Source organism: Eulemur rufifrons, chromosome 10 (genome assembly GCF_041146395.1).
Source record: "Eulemur rufifrons isolate Redbay chromosome 10, OSU_ERuf_1, whole genome shotgun sequence".
NCBI classification, from domain to species: Eukaryota; Metazoa; Chordata; class Mammalia; order Primates; family Lemuridae; genus Eulemur; species Eulemur rufifrons.
In genome coordinates, this window is record NC_090992.1 from 23665680 (window position 1) to 23674038 (window position 8359).

An 8359-nucleotide genomic window follows, 5' to 3' on the forward strand; every position below is an offset into this window, starting at 1 on the left:
GGAAGGAGTGGCCCCCTCCATAAATAAAATGATGGTTATTTAAAGTAACTTTATTCTCACTGGGCCACAAAAGGGTATGGGATTGAAGTGGGTCTAAAAAACTCAGGAAGGAGCCAGGCACCGGTGGCTCACCTGTAATCCCAGAGACTTGGGAGGCCAAGGGGGGAAGATGGCTTGAGCCTGGGAGTTCGACACCAGCCTGGGCAACATAGCAAGACCCCGCCTCTACAAAAATAAAATTTTAAAAATAAAAAGCCCAGGATGGGCTTTGTGGCCCAAGCGGATCCATGCAGGGGTCAGGGCTCTGTGAGGCACCCTGTGGGAAGAGGCCAGCTTCCGAGCTTGAGGGGCACCTTTGTCTGTATACAGTTCCTTTTTATTTTCCTTTCTTTTTTTTTTTTGTTGTTTTTTTTTTTTTTTTTTTTTTTTCTTTTTTTAGGTGAGCCTTTAGCCACTTCCTCCTCTTTCTCCCAGGGATATAGGTATTTGAAGATAGTCAACTTAACCCTTTGTAGCCTGGGTAATAATCCAGCCGGAGCAAGCGGGGCAGGCCCCCAAAGCTCTGTGGTTGCCACTCTGGGCCTGGACTGAACCCATGTCCCCTTGGCACCTACCGAGGGCTCCTTAGGGAAGGCAGTGGGGATGATGGGGGCAGACGTGGCACCCTTGTGGAGGGTGGAGCAGATGGAGGCAGAGATCTTCCAGGTCTCAGGGCTGGAGTCTTGTCTTCCTTGGTTGGGGTCCAAGGTTGCTGTTGCTGGAGATGGTGGGTTTGTGGCAGGTGGGGCAGAAGCAGATGATGCAGTTGAGGGGTCCCTGGTAGCCAGCTGATGGCAAGGAGGAGTGCTACTTTATCCCCTGACACTTCCGAGGGTGACTGCCTTCTCGGGGAGCCACTTGGAGGTTCCAGGTGGAGGATGCAGGATGGCGGCCCAAATGAGGAAGGTGTTCCAAGGCAGGGGCCTTCCCAGATGCACTGGGGCCCTGGCCCCTCTTCTGAGCGCGGGCTGATTGCAGGGGGCCTCGGCAGCCAGGGCCTGCCTTCAGTTCTGCACACTTGTAAACACCGCAGAACCCGGTACATCTTTGTGCAATAAAACCACCCTTGATTCAACAGTCTTTTCTCATTCGGGATGTACTTTGAAAGGCAGGCGTCCCAGTCTGGAGAAAGCTGGGGAGTCTGCAGCTCCCATTATTACATTGCAAGGAGCACCCCACAGATGTTCCCCAACAGGGCCCCACGGGGCCCCAACAGGCCAGCCCCTGCCCCTCGTGGGCCCTCCTGGCTCACGTGGCAAATGACGGGGATGTTCTGCATATATCCGGGGGGACCTTCTGGGCTGACTTCTAGATGAGAACTATGACTGGGAGCACAGGTGGGCGAGAGGCAATTGAAGCACTCACCTCACACGCACAATTTAAGAGGATGCGAAAAAACTCAGTAATCAATATAAATAATATTTTAATACAATATGTAAATAAATTTAAATTAATTCTAAAAATCATGATAAACAAAATATAAAATTTTAAGTAAAGTTAAGATCTGGCAGGGCTGGGAGTAGAGTGAGGCAAGGGAGGGCGAGTCCTGCAAGTACAGGTTGCACCACGAGGCGGCAGCCACGCCTTGTAGGTAGAAACTTTTTTCTTCACTCCTGCCTGTGATCCTCACTTCTGCCACTAGAGGGAGCTCGTCTACCACACAAAGCTCCGTCCTGCGGCAGGGAGGCTGGAAGGTCTGCTACCCTGGTCTTTCCGCCCGCTGTTTTCTAGATCCCTCCCACAAAGCAGGCTCTCGTCCAGACCATTGAAGGTTTCATTTCAATCCAGTAGACGTCTCCTAAGCGCTTGCCATGGCACGGCCAGGGAATGCAGCCGGGTCCCCAAGCCAGGTGAGGAGTCAGAATCTATCTGCCACTTCAACCTGTGCAGACGCTCAAATGCAGAATCTCCCCAGGGGACAACTGCCACCCTGGGGCCTGCGAGTCTGGCCTTTGGACAAGCTCCTCACATTTGCCAGTCCCTGGGCCACGCTGATGGGAAAACTAAAACAGAAAAGACTCCAATTCTGCCCTTTAGTGGGGGGTGGGACACTTTGTGTGTCCTGGCGTCACTTCCACAGCTGTTCTCAGGCCCATGTGGCACTGACAATGGAGCTTTGAGGGTGAGTTTGAAGGTGACCTTGCAGGTCTGAGGGTGCTCCCGACAACCTCTCTGTGAATTCCCAAAAAGAATTTCTCAGAAATGGCCCCATTTGCTCTGGGCAAGTGGCTTTTTATCTTCTTTTAGACATTCTTCATCTACTTCCTAATTTTGCTTCAGATTGGCCCTGATTTCACAACAAGAGGGAAAAGCTCAGCTTCATCTAGTATTTATCTTTGCTGATGCCCTTGTAAACTTGTGGCACCTGTGCCTCCCCACCCGAAGTGGTTTTCAAGCGGATACTTCCCAGTGTGAGATGTCCGTTTAATGCGTGAGCTTAACGACCTGGAGATCAAGGGCCTCGGAGCTGAACGGCTAACGAGGGCATTAATCCTGCACAACCCCATGGCCACACCGCCACTGGGCAGAACTGTGTGGGCAAACTGCTTTTGAAAAGCTGCTCCTTCCCTAGTGTCGACTCCGGACAACCTGAATCTGTCCAGAGGAGGGTGTGGAGGGTCTGGAAGAGCCACCTGCCATAGGAGCAATGGCAGTTCAGCCTTGGGGAGAGCAGAGTGGGAGTCTGGAGGGTGCCCACCCACCCCTGCAGGGTGGTCCTGGGCTAGAAGGCACGACTGCTCTGAGGAGCTATAGAGGGCAGAACTTAAACAACTGGTGGACTTGATCAAGAGGTCAATTGGGGGCCAGGTGAGGTGGCTCATGCCTATAATCCTAGCACTCTGGGATGCTGAGGCGGAGGATCGCTTGAGGCGATCAGGAGGATCAGGAGTTTGAGACCAGCCTGAGCCCTGAGCAAGAGCGAGAACCCATCTCTACTAAAAATAGAAAAATTAGCCAGGCATGGCGGTGCGCACCTGTAGTCCCAGCTACTCAGGATGCTGAGGCAGATGGATCACTTGCGCCCAGGAGTTTGAGGTTACTGTGAGCTATGATGACACCACTACACTGTCACCTGGGGTGACAGTGAGACTCCGTCTTTAAAAAAAAAAAAAAAGAGGCCAATTGAGGCCAGTTTGTTTATTCTACAAATATTTATTGAAACTTAACTACATGCCAAGCACTGAGTTAGGCTTTAGGGATCCTGGGATCAGCAACACACAGACGTGGTCTCTGTCCTGGAGTATAGAGTCTGGCACAGGCGACAGACATTGGACAAATGACTGCACAAATAAATGTAAAATGCCAGCTGCGGCATGATGCCCAGGGAATGGCAATGTGAGCATTTGTCCTGATGGAGTGACAACAGAGCTGAGAGCTGAAGGGTGAGTGGGAGTCAACTGGAGGAAGCCGGGTGAAGAAGGCCTTCCAGGGAGGCACGTGATAGGCAAAGGCCCTGTGTTGGGACAAAGCGTGGCTTGTGGGGGAATCAAAGAAGCCCCTCCCCGAGGCCATGGGGGGAAAGGGTACAAGATGGGAACATGAGGGGCAGAGCCCAGACGATGAAGTCTGGTAGGTCAAACCAAAGGCTTCTGTCTTGACCTTAAGAATAACAGAAAACCACACAATGATCTTAAGTGGGCGGGTGAGATAAGCAGCCGTAGGTTTTGAGAAGATCACTCTTACAGCTGTAAGGAGAACATTTCAACTTACCCTAAAGAAGAGCTTTCTAACAGAATGCTAGACCTTGGGACTGTAACAACAGTGAAAGCTGACATGTGTTGAGTTCTTGCCAGGTAGGAAGGAAGCACTGTGCCATGTACTTTTCATGCATTAATACATTTGGCCTTGAGAACAACATATAAGGGAGGTATATTACCATGACATGCTTTTTCCAGATGAAGAAATAGAGGCTCAGAAAGTTGATTGCGGTCACCCGGTTGGAGAAGTTGCAGAGCAGGAGCTCAAATCCAAGTCTTACTGACCTCGGAGGTCACCATCCTAATTGCTGCAGCACCCTGACAGCCAGGGGGCTGCAAGGGACCGCAGCCCTGGTCCTCACCTTGGGTGCACATTGGAGTCACCTGGCTGGAGTGTTAAAAGTCTGAATTCTGCTACTCCCACCCCCCACCCCTCCCAAGTGATTCTGATGCAATTAGCCTGGGGTGCAGCTGGGCATTGGGAATTTTTGGAAACTCCAACAGAAGCTGTGATACAGCCAGGCTGAGACTCACAGGCTACAGTATGGAGAACCTTTGGGAGGGCAGTTGTGGCAGAGAGCTGTCTCTCTGGCTGGACTTGGTGATCTCCGAGTTCCCTTCCAGCTCAGATAGTCTGTGCTTTTATGATTCACCGGTTCTGCTGCCTGAAGCCTTTCCCGCAAAGTGATTGGATTTCTAGAACTGACAGATGGAGCCTGAGGGACTTCGGTAACACGTGTCCGCTCTGATGGCTGGGCTGGGAGAGCCAAGTGCTCAAGGCTGCTTCTCCGAGCTCTGCCAGCCATCCTCCGTCTGGCCCAGACCCAGCCTGCAGACAAGCTGGGAGGAGAAGAAATGAAGCCAGCAGGTCCACAGTGGGCGCTGCCACAGCTGGATGCTGCCAGCTGTTGGCCAGGGGCTGATCCACTCCTTTGAGAGTGTCAGGAGCTGTGGAAGTTCCCCCAGAGGTCAGAGGTGACCAAGCCTGAGGGCTGAGTGGTGAAAAAAACCTGAGAGAACATCCCACACCTGCCCCGTGTGGCTCGTTGGCTTCTTAGGGGGTTCTGCTGCTCAGGGCTGTTGTGACATATGCCCTCTTCCTCTTCCTCTCTCCAGCCACCAGGCTTGAACTTTTCAAGCTCATTGCCCCCTCGAGACCCTTGCATTTGCTGGTCCCGGGCTTGGAACACCCTCCTCCAGCCGTTTGCGTGGCTGCCTCTCCCTCCTCCTGCAGTTCTCAGCTCAGACGCCACCTCCTCAAGTGGCCTTCAGTGGCTTCCTCTAAGCCACTGCCTCTCCTTGCTGCCTTCATTCCTCAGCACAGAGCCTGTTTAATTATCTTTATAGCACTTTCTATTAAATACATCTTAAAATGTGTGTTTGTTTATGTGTATATATTATCTCCTCCTTTTAGAATGCATACAGGCCCCTAGAGGCAGGGCCTTTACTACTTTGGAGTCTAGCAGGGGGCCTGGTGCACAGTAGGAATGCACCAAATGCTTGTCCACCTGCTTGCTGCCCCCCTGGGTAGCGTGGGTGCCACAGGAGACAGTACAACTCGTGGTTAAGGATGAGCTAGAACTCTGCAGTCAGGTAGGCCAGGTTTAAATCCAGGCTCCACACACATCAACTGTGTGACGCTACGCAAGTGACCCAATCTCTCAATTTTACACTTTTCCAATCTGTAACATGGGAGTGAAATAATACCCAGCTGCTGAGGTTGCTGTACATTATTATCATGAAGAGGGGGATTGCTTTTTTTTTTTTTTTTTTTGAAGACAAGAGTCTCATTCTGTCAGCCCCGGCTAGAATGCAGTAGCATCATCCTAGCTCACTGCAACCTCAAATCCCTGACCTCAAACGATCCTCCCACCTCGGCCTCCCAGAGTCCTAGGATTACAGACATGAGTCGCCATGCCCGGCCACACAAGGGTATTGCTTTGAAAGTCAAATGCCTTATTCCCAGCTCTGCCGCTAATCACACTGGCTACAATTATTAATGATAGGTGCTGAATTTCTGTTGAGAAATACTCTTCATGTGAGCCTCACTCACAACCCTTCTGAGGGGCTTCCGTCCCCATTTCTTAGGGGAAGAGACGGCGGCTCTGGAGGATGAAGCAGCCTGCTAGTGGGCACCAGCTGGCCCAGGGGCACCTCTGGCCCCGGAACGCAGGCCTGGCCCCTTGGCAGGTGGGGCCCAGACAGTTCTGAGAAGAGGCTGAGTGGCAGGCCTCGAAGCCAGGCTGTGCCTGAGCCCTTTGCTTCTGGACGTCTCCTCTCTGGTATCTGGGTGATGTTTCGTCTGCCTCCTGGGAGACCAGCCCCACCCGAACTGCCATCGCTCCTACAGTCCAAAGACTCAAGTCTCAGTGCTTACCTGACCCTCTCTTAGCCCAGTGGCTGCGCAACTGTGGGAAGAGATGGGCAGAGGAGAGCGGAAAACAATACCTCACCTCTTGGGCTGCTTGCGCCTTTTCCAGGCCATTTTGGGGCGATTGTCTCATTTATAGACTCACAGAATCTGACAGGGCTCATGGTGACCTCAAGTGGCCCACCTCATAATGTGAACAAATTTGGGGGGCCAGAGATTTTATGACTCATACAAAATGATCCTAGATGATTTTGATGCACCTTTGATTCTCAGGACAGCTGTGCAAGACTGGCAAAGCAGCACTGTCAGCCCATTTTACAGATGAGGGAACAGAGATGCAGAGATGGATTGATCTGCCCAAGGTGACATGGGACATCAGTGACCAGAAGCCTCCACCCTCTGCCCTTCCCACCATTGCACCACAGGGCCCTGCTTTAGAGAGAGGCAGAGAGAAGGCAGGTGGGATGCAAATAACGCCAGCTGATACCAGTTTTGAGTGGAAAAGTTGCTTTCAGGACTGTGAGTTCTTAACTCCTCAGAACTACAATTTGCCAGACAACGTTCTCTCCACCCCAGCTTTTTCCCTTGACCTCTGTGGCCTAAGTTTTCTCATTTATTAAAGGAGGATATTAAGGGTCCTTAATCATAAGGTCATTGTGAAAATTAAATTTAAAGTCCAAAAATGCATGAACTGTGCTTGCCAGGTAATAAAGAATAGCTGTCATTTTAATTTTAACTGTCATTATTATAATTTTCATTATAATCATAACCATTCTGAGAAACAATCAAAAAGCTCCCTCCAACCACAGGGCATCATTTTCCACCTTCTGGGCTCCCAGCTGGTAAAATCAACAGAGGGATTTCTCTCTGTTTGTCCTTCCTTTTTTTCCCCTCCAAACCAGCTTGTACCAGCTTCTGAGAATCTATTGTTACATTTTCAGGAATTTCATGAGCTGGTTGTTAAACATAGCCATTATTATTCATAAAAATTAAACTCTGTAAACTGCTGGGAGACAATTCTCCACGGGTCTCTGACAGTTCAGCTGGTCTCATGAGGAGAGGCTCTGACTGTCTTTGTTCCAGGCTATCTTTCCAGACTTGTTTATGCAGTGTTTTCCTCTAGAAAAAAAAAGGGCAGGTTTGCTTATTGTCCAGAATAAGAAAAATACTGTCTACCTCTGGAGCATTATAAAAAATTGTATAGAACAGATTTGGGTCCCAAAGTTCAGGATCCTCCTCCTATTTCTCTTCTGTATTCTCCCCCTGCATGTGCTTGTACCAACTGGCTCACTTTGCATCGCCTCATGGGAACTGGGGCTTAGAGATCCGGTGCAAGACGATGCTGACCTCTGGTTACTGCTGTTGCTATGAGTAGTAAAGCCCTTTGTCTCTGACCCGGGAGTCTCATGTCTTCTGCACCATCCGTGAAACTGACAGACTCATTTGTTAGCTCTCAAGTCAGGGAAACTCTTAGAACCTTCAACATTTTTGACACAAACTTAAAATTAACTAAATTCTGTTAAAAACAAAGGTAACAAATACTCAAAACTCATCACGTCCTACTTCATTTTATTACAGGTATTATTTGTGCTTTTGAGGTTATTTACATCTACTGTAAGTATAGAAATACTATGTAATGCTGTGCTCTGCACATCTCTTCCCAGCCCTGTGTTCAGTAGAATCCTATTGGTAGCTTGAAATCAGCTATGGGGGTTGTATTTATACCATGGAAATTGCCCCTTCCCCCACCAAGAGCCAGGTGATTTACCATCACTGTCTAAATGCCATGAATCTCTCCCCGGCAGTTCTCAGGCCTTGACGTTCCTGAGGAGTTTATTAAAATGCAAGCTTCAATGTGGACATCCATAGGCAAAACCCAAAAAAAAAAAAATTAACCTCAAGTTAACCTCATACCTTATACAAAAATTAGCTCAAAACGTATCACAGACTAACATGTAGAACATTAAACTATAAAACTTTCAGAAAAAAAAAAACAGAAGAAAATATTCAGGACATGGCAAAGAGTTCTTAGACTTGACACCAAAATATGACCTATACAAAGAAAAATTGATAAATTGGATTTCATCTAAATTAAAAACTTTTGATCTGTGAAAGATCCTGTTAAAAGGATAAGAAGATAATCTCATCCTGTAGAAGGCTTCTATAGAGTGGGAAAAAATATTTGCAAGCTACATATCCAATAAAGAACTAATATCTAGAACATATAAAGAACTTTCAAAGCTCCATAGTA